Source organism: Accipiter gentilis, chromosome 4, assembly GCF_929443795.1.
Source record: "Accipiter gentilis chromosome 4, bAccGen1.1, whole genome shotgun sequence".
Classification (NCBI taxonomy): domain Eukaryota; kingdom Metazoa; phylum Chordata; class Aves; order Accipitriformes; family Accipitridae; genus Astur; species Astur gentilis.
In genome coordinates, this window is record NC_064883.1 from 42,904,964 (window position 1) to 42,921,379 (window position 16,416).

The following is a 16,416-nucleotide window of genomic DNA, read 5'->3' on the forward strand; positions in this document are numbered from 1 at the left end:
CCCCGATATCTCAGCATAACCAAGACTCTGCATTCAGATGCAGACTGGATTGAAGGTATGTCTGGGTTTATATGTACATAATTCTCTCTCTGTTTCTGTCTCCATATAGGCATAAATGATGCCAACAGCCGGACCTCCAGTTCAAGTATATTTATACATACGCGTATACGTGCATGGCCAGTGAGGTGTATTAAAAACAGTTTATTTCAGAAATAGCATAATTTTTCCTGGCGAAGGAGAACAGCTTCTCTTATTTTCTGTGCCACTTGTATTTTTGGGCTTAGCGAGGCAAAATGCCAAGGAGCGACAGCATGTTTACCTAAGAGCAGCTAAAAGAGCTGTGTAGCAATCAAGGTATTGAGTGGGTTGGGCTGAAAATAGATCAGCTTGGAAAGACTTTGATCAAAAATGTACAGCAGGAGACTGGATGGCCGTGAGCACTGGTAACAACCTCTTCAGGAATATATCCCCAACGTGCCGAAGCTGATTAGGTGAAATGCTTTTGTGCAGTGTGTCCGTGGTCTGCCTCGCTGACTCACTGTGCCATAGTTACCTCCAGCTGTGGGGATTGAATTGTCCTCTCCCGTCCTTTGAGGTTTAACTTTCTAGGTCAACACCGAGGTGAAGAGACACGTGGAGGATCCCCCTGCACAAACACTGAGCAAGGTGCATGCTCCTTCCTCCAGTCAATCCTGAGCCTTATCATGAAATGCGATTCAGTATTGGGAATCTGATCTTTTTTTCTGGGAAAACGTCTTTTTAAAAGGTGTTTGTGGCCTCACTGGGACATCACCAAGCCCTTCACCTCAACCTTTCTGGGGCAATTATTTTTGTTTAACCCCTTGAAGCTCTCCTGAGCTCCCACTAAAACAGGCTCCAACCCTTTTTCAAGCTGATAAAATTTTGCCTCTTCCTTTCTCGGTGAGCAGAGGTGCTCTGCCCTCTTCCAAGCCTAACCTACCTGTGTGATTACCAAACTATTTGCCTGCAGCTTCACATATCTCACTTTATACAATGCCTTGTGCCAGCTCTCCTTTCTGGGCATGTCTACATAGCTATTTTGGCCCAGGGTCTAGGTCTGGCATGTCTCTTGGCATCCTGACAGTCACGACAGATTACAGAAGAAAGTGTTCAGGCTCTTTCGGCGGCTCCAGGAAAGCTCTCACCCTGCGATAGGAGAACACGAGCACAGTCCAGCCCTTGGCTTTGAAGGTGTGGGTATACGACAGGTCTAGTCATAGGCCCTGGGCCCAGGTCCAGACAAAATGAACAATATCGTCATGTCTCTGTAGCACTTTGTTTGGAAGCTTTTCCAGTCCTTAATTGCTTTATTTTGTAGCAAATGGCTTAGGACGTCGCTTTTTTCTTTGCAGTTTTGCAGTTGCAAACATCAGGGAGAACTGGTCACTGTATAGGGCTGGGAGAAATTTGCCCACCAGATGCAGCACTGTAAAACCAAGGGCTCTCCTCAAACTGCCAGCTGTGGAGTTTGTTACAGATTTCTGTACCTACTATTATCATGAAAACCACGTTTACTTCAGGACTTTGCATTTCCAGGGCTGCCAGACCCCTAATTCTATACATCAGCAGCAGGAAGAAATAAAAGCACCGTGTAAGAGTTGTTTGAACGGGGTCCTGCGGCTCCCCACCAGCTGCAGAGCACACCAGGTCCATCGCTGTTCTGGATGATACTGCTCGCACCCGTCCCCCCAGCCCTGTTGATGTTTAAGGCTTTATCAGACTGCATAGGAAGTGGTTTGAACGTGATCCAAGCAATTACCTGAGGTTTTCCAGCCTCCTACGTCATATCTGGCACAACCAAGCCAAGGGTGTCGGGGTTGCTGGCTCCGGGTCTCTTCCTCCATGTCATACATCCCAGGTCTTCTAATGGCCGGGGTAGTATTTTAGCACTCTGTAAGAGGCTTAGAGACCAAATTACTATCTGAACACAATTACACTGGCCATGCAATTCTCCTGGTAGATCTTGAAAATTGCCTTGCTATCCACATCAGTCCTTTCCTAGATCAACTAACAGCGCAAACCTCATTGATTCCCATACGCGCTGCTGCATGCCTACGGCTCTGAAAAACTCAGGGAGAAAAAACCCCAATTGTCAGCACATTTGGGTTGAAAAAAGAGGAAATCAGAGTGAAAAATTAAAAATGGCAGACCTTTGCAGTGCCACTATTTTCATCCCAGGCTCACGATGCTGTGCTGGTTTCCTGCCCTCTGGTAAAGCTGAAGAGATTTCCAAGCACACAAGCGGTACGAGGACCAGCAGCTTGCTGGCTGACTTCTCCTCACCAGAGAAACCTGCTGATGACAGCAAGTCCGTGACATCTCCTAAGTGAGCCCAGAGGGGCTCAGCCCTCAGCCTTGGGAAGCAGTGGGCTGTGGTTTCACGGAAAACAAATAGCAATGAAATATTTGACCTTCCAGTGTCAATCTGAAGGTCCTTCCTGCCCGATGGGGAAGGCAGTAATGGGACTTTTCTATCCAGCAGTGACTATAGACAGGGCTGTGTTTTCTCCCTTGCACCGTTTAGTTCAAAGGGAATGTGAAAGGAAATTTCCAGCTTGGTATGGAGACCAAGCATAGGTTTTAGCTTATGCCTGAATATTTTAGGGGCTGTCTTTTAGGATGCTCCTTATACTGCTGAATCACAGCCCAGGCACTGGGGTTGGAGAACTACTGGTTTAGGGAAGATGATTTCAGACATTGAGGTAGAAGGTCAGGAGGCATGGTGTTACTCCTACGTGAACTTGGTTAGTTACTGTGCATCAGCTGACTGTCCTCAATTTGCTAAATCAGGTAATCTGACCTTAAATTTAAGCCCGTAGATGCAACCATGGAAAGAGCATTTCCAGGAATAGGCTATTTATCCTGTAGCTGTGCACAGAATTACAGCAAGATAATAACTCTGCGACATGGTTTAGTTCCCTCTGGTTGCTGTGCATTTTAGGTGTTTAAAAGAAGGCGCTTTTTTTCCTTTTTTTTTTCTTCTCTTTTTTTAATGCTAACATTGGCGTTCCCCTACTTGCTGATTCCAAGAGTTTCAGCTTTAAAATGGGGAAAACTAATGAAACTGGAAATACGTTAGTGCTGTCTGAGTGGTAAAGGTACTGCCAACATCCCAGCCCTGGTCTGATCATAGCACCCAACTTTTAGCTTCTGTTTGCAGATGGGCTGCTAGGACTGACTGTTCATCATTATGGGCAAAAGTACTGTATACAGCGCATCAGCTACAAAAAGTAGATGCCTCTGTGGTACAGCTGACTGGCTGTAGAAATGCTTTATTTCAGCATGTGATGGGGACACTGAAGCAGTCCATTGCCTGTGGCTCAGGGGCTTGATTCTGCTCACAGCCAAGATCCCCAAAGATGCTCAGTGTCTGTTATCCCTAACAGTGTCATGCCACTGAAAATCCCAGGTGCCCAATAATGCCTGTATAAGCAAGAACAGACATCAGCCCACCAGCCAGCTCCTTATTTGTTTGCATTCAATGCGCATTTATAAGCAGGCAAAAAATAAAATACCGTGACTGGTGGATAATACTCTCTTAAGAACCACTTGTATTTCATATCACCTCAGCCTAATGCCACATACAAAACTTGCCTGCAAACCCGGGAAAATCATTTGCAGGACTACCAAAGCTCAAAGAATAGCTCCAGTCGAGGGCTCTTTATTTCTTGGGTTCTCCAGGCAGGGCTTACATAAGTGACATAGGGATCATGTTATTTTTCAGGAAAGAGTTTCAACTCCTAGGAGCCTGCACAAGTGGCCAGATGCTGAGGGGTGCTGCCATGGGCTTTCTGATGCTCCACCAGGTCACAGCAGCAGTCCCTGCATTAGTCTCCCTGTGCTCCCCTTAGAGCCAGGGATGGCCCTTTTAGGGCAACCTCATCTCACCACCCCAAAGGAATCAGCTGGAATAGGTCAAAAAATGCCTACAAACCCATCTTGTAGGCTGCTCCTTCCTCCAAGCATATTAAATCTTCTCCAGTCACGTGCGAGACCCCCTGCCTTGGTCAGGGGCTGGAGGATGAGGATGGAAGGAGAGGAGTAGGGCAGCTCTGCTCGGCCAGGCAGGAGGCATCGGGGAAGTCACCATGCCTCAGTGACCCTCTCCAAGCTTTGTCCTCAGTAATGGAAAATCCCCACGTCATGCTTTTCAGAACTTCAAGTGAAATTATTGCTCCCTTTAATTCCAGCAGAGATGGAAGAGGGAATCTGTACTGCCCCTCAGGGCACCTATATCCACTATACCTTTAAGTGCGACACTTGCAGCTCTCCTGCATGTGGCCTTTTTAGTGGCCTTTTCCTCTGTGACAGGCATCTGGCTACCCTCCAGGCTGCTCCTCCTGAGTGTCTCCAGCTGATGCTGGGGGAAGGTGCCATAGCCCAGCTTTGCAACTCTCTTACATGGATCCAGAAGCCGGGATAGGAAAACCTAGAAGAGTGTCTGGGACTGTCTCTGATCTGCCTTGTTCTTGTAGCTCAGCAACCCCCTCATTATGTCCCTATTTTATTCCCAGTCCTCATACCAGGGCTTATGTCAGTCTTCCATGACCCTCACACCAGGGAAAGCTTTCCTCAAAGCTCCCATGTGGCCCATAGACTGTCCTATCAGGTCCACAGCAGGAAGAATTGTCCACCACCTCCTCACCTGATTTATATGTCTCCAGGTAAATTAAAGTGATGGCTTTTACTCATGCTGACTTTCTAGCTGCCTCCACGGTGCCCGTGTTGGTGTAGAAGCATGGAAAACTGGGGGTTTGCCATAGACTGTTACAGGTAACATATCCAAAGAATTCATCAGCACCTTGGGAGGGTGCTGGCTTTTTAACATCCATCCCAGTAGTCCCCAGCATTTTTGTCAGGAAATTAGGCAGGTGTGATCAGGCTATTTCTGTGTGTGCCTCCTGTTCACTGCTTGTGGACCTGGTGAACATTTCTGAGCTCGTTTGATGGTACCTTTGCAGTCCTGGAGAGCTGAAGCCTACAAGGTTTGTGCAAACAGGCAGCCAGGTAGAGAGTGGGGGGGGGGGAAGGGAGGGAGAAGGGAAGCTCTATTATTTTTTGGGCACAAGAACCCATCCAGGGATTCAACCTGAAGTCTTACATCCAGGGAGGAACAGGTCACTTATGGGATCACTCATTCCTCTAAACACCAGCCATGTAGTTTCCCAAGGAGCAAGGGGGTCTGTTATCTACCCCAGTATCTCCACTCCCTGTATCACCTCAGGCTGATTTGAACTGGGGATAAGGCCTGGAGAAGAGCCTCTCCGGCTTAAACCGAGTCCTCACCAGCATCCTTGTCCTGCAAGACAACCGAGGCGTTAGGAGCCACTGGCAGTGATTTGGAGTCTGACGACTTCAACTGTTGGAAAATGCGTGTGTGCACACGTGTAGGTGTTGGGTGCAGGAGCTGCTTCACGACCAGACCCTGTCCCCGGTACATCAGGATTCAATTTGTGTTCTGTTTTCGTGTCGAGCAGCTTGACTGTACAGGCGAGAGCACAGTTAGACGCCAAGCCAGGCTGCAGGTACCGAGGGGATGGGAAAGAGCAGCCGTGGGCAAGCAGCAAGCATTCAACTCAGACCATCTGCTGCTGTTGGATTAATCTCTAACCTGTGCTCTCAGCTGGCCAAGGGGAACTTGCTAGGCTGAATTTATGTCTCTAGCTTCAGGTTACAGCCTGGCATGTTAAAATAAACCAGCACTGACTTTGGGTTAACTTCAAAAGCTGGGCTGTAGATTAGAGATGGAGAAGAAATCATAGAAGGAGCTGTACACGATCACCAGTGTGGGGTGGAGACAACCTCATGCTACAACAGCTTGAGCATGGCCAAGGAAAGGAAAAGGATGGAAAAGGAAAATGGAAAGGAAAGGATGGAGAGCCCCAAGATGAAGGGGTGGCTGAAAAGAGGCTTGGAACCATGACCAAAGGCACTCTCCTTCTTCTCTGGGGTCAAACATTGTGTGCTCTGAAGAAGCAAATTTGAACCATTGTTTCTCTTTTTACCATTGTTTGTTTTGTTTTCTCTTGCAAACCATCCTCTGCCAGAGGAGCAGTAATCCTGAAAACTTGGAAGTACTGTGGAGGAAGGAGGATAATTTTTATTTTTTTTAAAATTCCCTTTTTAAAAAAGGGAATTTAAAAAAAAAAAAATATCAGATGTTTTCTCTGCCAGGGAAAGGTAAGAACAGAAAGGGAGGAGAAATGAGAAGCTTTCTCCTAGCTTTGTTGAATGCTGGAGCAGGAGCAGATGGATGAAGAGCACTGGTAAGAAAAAGTAAGTTTGAGGAGTGGACTTAAAGGCTGACTTATTGCTTATCTGATTCCTCTGCAAACCTGGCAGTCTCGCAGGATGGTTTCAGGTAGCATCTGACCGAGTCTCCCAACTCATCTGCGTGTGGGTTTTGGGTGTGTTGGAGCTAAGCTAAACCTGCCAGTCATTTAAAGTTTGCTTTTACACACACGGAGGAGAGCTGGGCTGGTTGGACTGAGCATTACAAAGCCTCTTTCTAGGAAAGAAGCTTTGCGCAACAGAAGGGAAAATAGGTCGTTGTCAAGGTTTAGGGCATTTGCAATAGAAAGTAAACAAGTGGTGTGGCATGGCCGGGTGAGATGGGAGGTCAGCTCCGCACCGAGCAGGATCTGCCCCCTGCTCAAGACAAGCCTGTACTTGCGGGAGGGTTTGGCTGGGAGGAAATTCAGCCTCCTGTTTATGGCAGCAGGACTCGGATCGCTACCCTGCCCTGATTCTCCGCGTGACCCTTGGCAAATCATTTAATCCCGGTGCCCTGTCTGGGCACAGGGAGGAATCGCCACCCCGTGACACCCGAGGCTTTGGGTGCCAAGCTCCGTGGGGCACAGCTTGCACCTGGGCGTGATGCACCCAGAGCAAACGGGGCCATTGGCATCGCTGCGGAGCTGCTGGTACGAGTGGGAGGCTAACTGGGACGGGAGGCTTGTGCCGGTGCAGTTGCACCAGCCACGGCCATGGCGAACCCAGAGCAGAGCCTGTCCCAGAGAGACTCAGACGCAGAAAAGAAACAAAAACAAGGCAAAAAATAACAACCCCCAACCGACTGCAAAAGCACCGCAAGCCCTTAAAAACGCCCTCAGGCATTCGCCAAGCGAAATCCCAGGGGAGCTCAGCCGCCTCCCTGGATGATACTGAACCACACAGCAAGTTACCTTCCCACCGTCCCCCTTCCTGGGGTGCAGGGGGGGAGGCTGGGGCACGCACCCACGCATCGCCTGGCGCAAGAGGCAATGGATGGCTCCATCCTCGCAGCAAGGGCTGCGGTTTCTCCCTCCCCAGGAGGGGACAGGCTGTGCCGGAGCAGGGCTGCGGCACCCGGGGGGCTGCGTGGGGGCTCTGGAGCACATCTGCCAGCCGCCTGGCCCTCGCCGCCAGCCCGCGAGTACATCTTGTTTGTGTTTTTCTGCGGAGCACACTCCCAGTGGGTTATGTCAGAGGTGAGGAATGCAGGGCCACCCTGTGTCATGAGATCAGACTTACATTTTTAGGCTGAACGCTTACCGTATTTGCTGGGAAGCAGCACGCAGGCGGCACGCGGGGCCCCGGAGGGGTGGGAGATACCCCATTGCCTCCATCCCTCTTTTCCAGCCCTCGCTCCAGCAGAGCCGGGTGGAGCGGATGGGGCCCGTCTGCTGGAACAAGCTCTCCCTCTGTTCCTCACAAGGAGCAAGAAAGGAAACGCAGTGAATTAACGCGAATGAAAAGGCAGCAGTGAAAGGCGGCCGGGCGCCACGCCAAGCGCTCGGAAAACGCTCGCGGAGAGAGGTGGTGGCGAGCTGCTCTCTGCCGCCGCTGAAGGCATCGGCACCCTGGGTTGCCCCATGGGGGAAACTCATCCAAACACCAGTACCCACAAAATATCACCGTCCCAGGGGCTGAGAGCATGAGGGGACACACGAGGCCATCCAGGGAGGCCGGGAAAGCTGGGCTGGGAGCTCTTGACGTGAAAGATGTTTGCAGGGTCTGACCCAAAGCACTGCCCAGATCAGTGACTTTCCCCCAGTTTCATTGCCGGGAGCCAACACTTACGTCCAACCTTTCTAAAATTTCTTGACTGTTTTGCAGGAATTCTTCTGCTCAAGGAAAGCTGGTGTAAAACAACCCTGCTGATGTCTTGCAGGGTTGCTGCACTGCCCGTTCCCTGGTTTTCCCACTTAAGACTCAGAGGATCCTTTGCAGCTCTGCTTCCCACCTAGCGCAGAAAGAGGGGAGCCGCTTGGATCCCAGTGCCATCGCACAGAAAACCCACTGAGCACAGGGAAAGGCTCTCCATTTCTGCTCTAGCATGGATTTTGTTTTTCCTTTTTTTTCTTTTTTTTTTTCCTTTTCCTGAAATAGCTGCAGTAGTAGGTATCCTGAGATCGAAAAGCCAAAAAAGCAAAGAAAAACCCTTCCACAGACCACGTCCAAACTGAATGCCACTGTTTGTTGGTTTTGGGTTTTGGTGGGGTTTTTTTTGCTGTGTTTTGCCTTACAGAGGGTTTTGACATGGTGCTGTTTTGTTCTGTGTCAGAAGGAAAACAAACCCTGAAATACCAAATTCTTTCACACAATGGACTTTCCTTTCTCTAAACATCCCTGTGAGATGGGCCTCTTGCAGCTCTCTCCTCTTCCCAGAACAAGAGAACAAATACTAGGAAATCTGGAGAGATGAACTGCACGGAGCTGGCTGCAGCGGAGGAGTACGCACCAGCCCCACGTTACTCAACGTCTCCGCTGCCGGCTGGTTCTCACCCAGTGGGGGCAGATGAACCTCCAGCAAGTGCTGATGGTCCCTGTGCCACTGGTAGTTTTCTGCTGTGCACCGCAGACTCCTTTTTGTGTCCCTGTGAGAAGTGGCATGGGACAATTTCAGGTCCTCGTCTCTTATCCTGGACCCTCTGTCATCTACTACCCCTGTTTGTCATATCACCTCCATGTGCAGTTCCAGACTCCTTTGGTCACTCTACCATAGTCCCAAAAGCCTCTTAGGGAAATTCCCCCTTTTGGGCCAAATGCTGGTTTTGGGGTCTTCTCTAGGCTTGTGGTCCTATGGCGGCATCTTCCTGGGGAGATGAGAGAGGTGATGAGCAGGGACAGAAGGGACTAGCAGAGAGCAGGAGCTCCAGAGGGACCTTCAGACCCAGCACCCTCCCCTGGGCAGGAGGGTGGAGGTCCCACAAAACATGAAGGTGATGTGTTGACAGGAACGGGCTGGTTGCTGCCTCGTAAAAATAAGGAGAGAGAAGCTATTGCGTGGGATCCTTGGGAAAATGAGGCTTGTTTCATGGTTTAGGATGTTATCTTCTCTTTCTTCCCTCTCTCTTTGTCTGCCTTCCCTTTCATAAAGTTGTGCTTTGATAAGATTTTCTGGTTTATCATTTGGGGTGGAGGAAGACGGTCTGAGATGGGGTTTCATTTTCCCTGGATTTGGAAAGGAAGGAAAAGGGGGCTTGAGGCAGCATTTAGCAACAGCCCAGGACACTGAACCAGGGCCAGACAAGACCTGGAGAAGGGGCTGCGGGTCCACCCTGGCTGATCCAGAAGACTTCTGCACTATAAATGACATGAAGAAAGGATCCTGGCTTTCATTAGATCTTTCAGGTGCCCGGCATGCTTTAAGGAACAGAAGACATCATTAGCAATGATTATATATATTTAGGCTTGATATAAGTTCAGTTCAACTGCAGTGAACTCATTCACTTTTGTTACACTCCTTCAGTTTTGGGGAAATACACTGACATTGCTTAGCAACCTTTAATCATTTTGGCAGAGAACAATAATCTGGGAAGGCCGAAGTTTATATCTGTTACCCTGCCCCAGATGGTTACTTGATCTCCCAAATAATAAGTTATCTGGCCTTGCCATTTGCTTCTAATCAGCATTGTTTTCCAAATTGCAATTGAGCATCCTGAAATCATAGAATCGTAGAATATCTCAAGTTGGAAGGGACCCATAAGGATCATCGAGTCCAACTCCCTGTGCCTCACAGGACTAGTATAAATGCGTATTGCTCGACTTCAACGTTGGATTATTACTCGTTCTGCAGTGTGGCAGTGCACCATGCTATCTTGGGCAGATCCGAGAATATAAGGCAGTAATATCTCCGTCTGACCCAGGCAGGCAGTCACTGGTTTGACTCGGTGCTGCTCGGCAGTGGGATGTGCTGTCCCTGCCAAAGCAGATACTGTAGGTTCTTTATTTCCTAATTGTCACTTTTTCTATGACTGCTTCAAACAGAAACAAGGAGCATGGAAAGAACAGTGCTTCCCCTGTCAGGGATGGGGCGGAAAAGACAGAAAAAAAGACTAAAGGAAGAATGTGGTGAAAGGCACCACCACATCCAGGGGCTTGACTCTGATCTCGCTTGAAGCAGTGTAAACAAGCAGGTTACAAAACCTAGGAGGTCTGACTGACTGATGCTGGCACCAGAAGAACAAGGAAAACACATTTTAGACCAATTATGCTGTAGAATATACGTGAGATTTTCAAAGCACCTAAAGCCATTATCATCAAACAGCGCAGTAATCTGATTTTTAGGGCCAAACCTAAACACTAAGACCACAAGAACCAGATCTTCAACCCAGTAGAAAATGACTTTGTTTTATTGTTTCTAAAGATTTTGTATCGTTTGAAAGATTTCCTACCATAAGATCTCATTGCTGCTCTGCTAATGTCCCTGCTGGGACACCCTGCAGCTAGCCCAGACTCATCTCCCCCAAGCCTTCCACCTATCTTCCTGCTCTCTGTACTCCAAATCTCTAGATAACTCTGTCATTTCCTGCAAACTGGCTTGGATTTGCACTTTTCTGCTGGATACTCACCCAGCCTCTCCTGACCTACTGCCATATTTCCCCCACTTCTTGTAACCACCAGCTGTGATAAAGCTCTCCGCTCATATTCAGGATGGGACTGCCCTTGCCTGTACTCCTGCCTGTGAAACTCCCTGGAAGAGCTTCCCACACACTTGGACTCTTGAGCAACTCAACTCACCTACACAAATGAAAATGAGGTAGAGCTGGTAAGTCTGAGAGGCCCAGGCCAGCCCCTGTGGAGCAATAGGACAGGACCTGCAGGGACATCTTGTTCCTTGATGTTCTCCAGGTTCCCATTAGGAGCCAGGCAGAGCTACCTGGCTTGCGTAGATTCAGCTAGCTGTCCCTCCTGGCCACCTCTCCACTGGTCACTGGTGCAGGCTAGGAACAGGGGGCTCTACCCATGTCCTCCGGGGTAGACCTAGAGACTTGGAGAAGTATACAGTCATGCCTGATCTGTCTGAAGGCCAAGGACACTGGGAGATATGCTGGCACCAGTAGGGTGCCCTGTTCCTACCTCAGAGAGGTCCCTTGAGGGTATGGCCAGGGATTCCCCGGAACATTGCTTTATTCAGGAGCATCAGGTATCCCACAGTCCCATGAGTAAGCCAGTTGTCATGCCTCATGATTCATCCTTCCTGATCCCATAGAGCAGTGAGAGAGCCACAAAAGCCCTTCGTGGTTTTGGTTCTCCTCAGCTACGGTTCATTCCTTCCAGTCCTTCTTGCTCTTACATCCTGGAGGGCAAAACAGAAAAGATCACACTACAGGAGGAACGATCAATGTAGTGGTCTGTCTTCCTTTACACTAACCAAGTGCACGCTCCATTGCTGTAAGCAGCTACCCAGGAGGAATGAGAAGACATCTGGGAGATGCTCAAGGGTGTTGGTGTACTGCTGCACAAGCCACTCCAGAAAGGGGTATAGTAACGGTTCCAGGCAGCAACAGCACGGCGATTTAATCAACTTCAGCAGGCTCTTTGCCAGGCATATCCTGTCCAGCTTGCGTTGAACTGACTGGCAATGAGGTGAGCCAGTGGCAGCCAACGCCAAATGACCAAGACTAGCCTGGTTTCAGTGCTCAGTAGCTGATTCATGTTTTGGTCTTCTGCCCCACCCAGTCTAGAGTGAGTTCAGCACGTCTCCCCGAGCTTCACTTTCCTGCTTTCAAGGCTCTCCCTCCTCTGGAGATCTTCCCACATTCGCGGCCCAACCCTCTGCCATCAGTTCTCTCTGGTCTTCTGGACTGGACACCATGCAAGGCAAGAGCCAGCAGCTTGCTGGCTTTGATTCATCATCATCTAGGAAAAATGCTGGCTGATCCTGCCGGCTCTGCTTCCTCTTGCACCATCTGCTGTTCATGATAGCCATCCCCAGCATAAAGACTCGGTGTTTATCTCCACCACCCTGTCTCCTGGGGAAAGGACACTTCTAGGGTCACTGTTCCCATATGGCACTGCTGAAATGGGATCTGGGAGGTGGAGCTGTGGAAATGGTGCCATGCCATGGCCTGACAATGCAATGGCATCCTGTCTCCTTGCTTTTTCCAAGGCTTTTGCTAAGGCAGTGGCTCAGAAACATCACCTTATCCTCCAAGCAATGCCCTCCACAAACCTCTCCACCATGCATGAGGACCCATGTGTCCTGGCGTGCCGGGGAACAAGGCAGTGCTGGCCGCCATGGCCGGTGGGATGGACAGGCTGCCAGTCACCATGAACACTGCATCACGTGCTCTGGATTTGGCAAAAAAGCATGGCCACGGGACCATGGGAACACATATCCCACCAGCTTTGCACCACCAGGTAATGCTCAAGTTTGGTCTCAGTGACTTACCTGTCTATGCTATGAGTTAGGAATCAAAACCTGATGATTTCCCACGGGGTTCAAACTCCTGAATGATGTAAGCATTTGTGGTCCCTTTCCTTAAATAACTGCAGAGTGGAGCCAAATGGGTTTTCTCTCCAACAGATGGGCTGCTGACAGGTGCTGTTGGAGGCTGAGAGATGGAAAATCAAAGAAGATGCCCTGACATGGTCTGTCACTAGGTTGAAAAGAGAAGAGCAGGCGAGATCTGGTTTCCTTATTCTGCCAGGCTAATCAGATGCTCTAGCAGTATAATAACACAAACATTTAATTTTTTCTCTCTATTCTAGTGGGTCAGGAAACTATTATTACCTTGTCTTAAAGGCAGGCAGTGGAACGTGTCTTAAAGATGGGAGACTGGGTTATGTCCTTTGGGACAACAAGGATCTGCTTACGTAGCACAGGTCCCAGAAGAAGCAGGGTTTTGTCAGAATGGCATTCTGTAAAATAACAGAAAACAAAAGCTTTTCTTTCTCCCTAAATAAATCAGTTCTGTGTTTCCTTTGTGGTTCACTTTTAAAGGCTTGCTGAATTCAAGGAGGATGTGGTCACACTCATTGGAAACTCCAGATGCTACAATATATAAACACAAATCTGCGTAAAACTCATATTTTTGATGAATTAAATCTCATGTGCTTTTTTTCTATTTTTCTTGCAGTGTGATGGCAGGCTGCTACAGTTTCCACGTCCCTTGGAGAGCATTTGCCCAATACCTCTGATATCTCCTCCTTGATTTCTTTGACAGGATCCAGTCTTCTGTTATTTACTGATGTCACAGTAATGTTATTTACTGATGTCACTAGGCTACAGCCTAGGAGAGAAATCAACACAGTCGTGAATTATGGGCTATGCTGGTAGGACATTTCGCTCTGATTGTTTGATTTTAGTGTGAACAAACTCCAGATAATTAAAGATGAGTTCAAGCTACAACGCTTCACTTTTGGCTTCTGAATTGCCCGAAGTGGTAAGGAGTGTCTGGGTTGAGTACTTTAACGTGAGTCATTAGGAAGGTGAGATCCTTCAGCAAAACATGGATCTGCATGTAGGTCTGAGTTTTGAAGAAGCCTAGTATTATAGCAATGTAGCTGTATCTCCACTCAACTTTCAGCAAAAAACACTAGGATGAAAACATCATGTGTTGTTGTGTGGCTGTTGTTCAGCTTTAAGTGTGGCCTCCTCCAACTGGTCCTTCACCTGCAGGACATTTCCATCCCACCCACCACCTTCTGCTGCTGAGCACCTGAGGGAGGACAGCAGCATCCTGGCCTGTGGGTGTGTGTTTCTGTGATGGGAGATGCATGACCACTGGGACGTAACATGTACCGTCTCTGCAAAGGTTACCACCAGCACCCTCATTTTGTGCGTAGAAACTCCAAATGTTACCTTTAAGGAAAAAAAAAAAAAAAAAAAAGAAGAGAAAAAAGAGGCCAGTCTTGTTTTCTCCTTGAATCACAAAACTCTTTGACTCCAAGCAAAAGCAAACTGAAATCACTGCATTTCAAAATCACTTTGGAAGATGATAGTGCTGTGGTACAACAGTGAGGGGGAGGGTGTCTCCCAGCACACAGCCACCCTTGGGCACGATTTAGAGGAGTAACTTGAGCTTTTCCATCCGAGTGCACCATTTATTATAAATAACGACCATCTTTAATGAGAATTTACGGCCCACTGGAAGCCTTGCAGTAATGCCGTTGTCATCTGTAAGCACTGGAGCCTGGGGACGAGAGGAGAGTAGGATGTGTTTAGTTATTTGATGGGCTCTTTCATGACGGCTACATTCAGATCTACCCATGTGCACAAAGCACCATTTTTTGGAAAGTCTGGACAGTCTTTGGCAAGGTCCTCTTTGTACACCCAAACTACAGCACTACACATGCTCCTTAAGCTGGTCAAGACGTATGTGGAAGCGCTTTTGCCTACCCTTGGAGTTTATAGCTCTTACTGTTGGTTAAAAATGTGAGAGAATTAGACCAATATGTGGACAATAGGTCTGGATGCCTCAGCTTGAGTTTTGGAGCTTTAGCTCATGATTTTTAACTCCCTGACATCACAGGAGCAAACACTTGCTTTGTTGTCTGATGAACCCCATGGTTCCAAGCCAAGCTTTTGACCCAGAGAGTCAAGCCCATTACTGTGTGGCTCAGAAGGTAAAATTAACAACAACAACAAAAAGCCTTGGAAACACAGCCTGACTCAATTGCCCTGTAAAATGCCACAATGGCACAATCAGATATGGAGCAGTATTTTTACCACCTGGGAAGAAAAGAGGCATGGAGCCTCTTTGGACGTGAAATTAAAACCACTGCTTATTTCTAGCAGATTCAGCCTAAATTGACTTGGAGCTTATCTTCAAATTTAGGGGTTCCCTGCTGCCCACAAGGAGCTTCTCTGCCAGATCAGGTTGGGTCCATTTAGGGAGCAATGGGTTTGCATCACCTCAGGAGGGTCCCTGTGAAGAGCAGGACAGTGAAGGTTGGGGCTCATCCCAGCTGTTGTCAAGAAATTAATTTTCAGGTTGATATGAGGAAGGGCTTTCTTTGTGATGGGTGGGACAAGAAGTCACCAAAAAGCTAAAAACAGAGAAGGAACAAAACAAATATTTATGGCTCTGAAAAAAACCGAATTGCAGCAAATAGCAAAATATCTTCTCTTTATATCCTTCTATGGGGTAATGATTATTCATCACCTGAATTACATTGGTGGCCATTGACTCCTCTCAGGACGTACATACAAAGCGCTGCTGTACTGCACGTGTGATGGTCTGGATGGACAACTCAGTCCCTGGGGAAGTGTCCGGTGACGGGTGGCTTTGATGAGACCTATAGAAAAGCCACTTGTGGTAGAGAGAAGCACTTTGGGTCCCAGCTGGTTCACATTTTATGTGTAGTCATAAAAAATTGAATGACCATTTAGCATGCAATCAGCTAATGAGGTAGGGTTTTTTTAAACCAGAACTGTAATAGGTCGTGGCCAGTCACTAATCTCTAGCTCTCATGGTCAGAGGTCCCCTCTGATGCATGGGGGGACTCTCCTATCCTGTGCTGATGCCTGGAAATCCCTGTGGTCTCGGAGTCCTCCCCAGCTCTGGGCCCATGCATGGGCGTGGAGGCACTGATTGACATTCAATAGCCACAGACTGGATGGAAAATATTGATTTCCTTTAAGAGCGCAGGAGAGGAGGCGGATTCACAGATGCAGTTGTCTGTATTCACAAAACAGTGAGAGTGAGGAGTGTTGAGGCTCAAGCTTCCCACATAGACATTGAGCCCGGTGGGCTGAGCACCGGATCCGACATCACACCACCCATCTGGGGCCTTGCACTTATTCTGGGCTTATCTCTCCTTGGAAGCAAAGGGAATACAAAGACAAACCCTCTCCTGTGCCCTGCTGAAAGCTCCAGTCATGGAGCAGGAGGATAACACTGAAATAAGTCTCCATAACATGAAAGATATTGTTCTTCTACACCAAACTGCAGTGCAGACTCCTGTCTCCTATGTCACCCATCATGGAGCCAGCAAATATTAAATAAGCTGCTGTCTCCACCGAGCTGGGCTGTATGCATCCTGGCAGCCCCAAAGTGACATCTTTTGCTGCTCCTTTTACAAAATGCCACATCCTCTCGGGGGATGTTTTCAAGCCAAGGTGCCCTTTCAGACCTGAGCTTCAAAGCTAGGAACAAGCCACCTGGGACCAGATGCAGAAGCAGA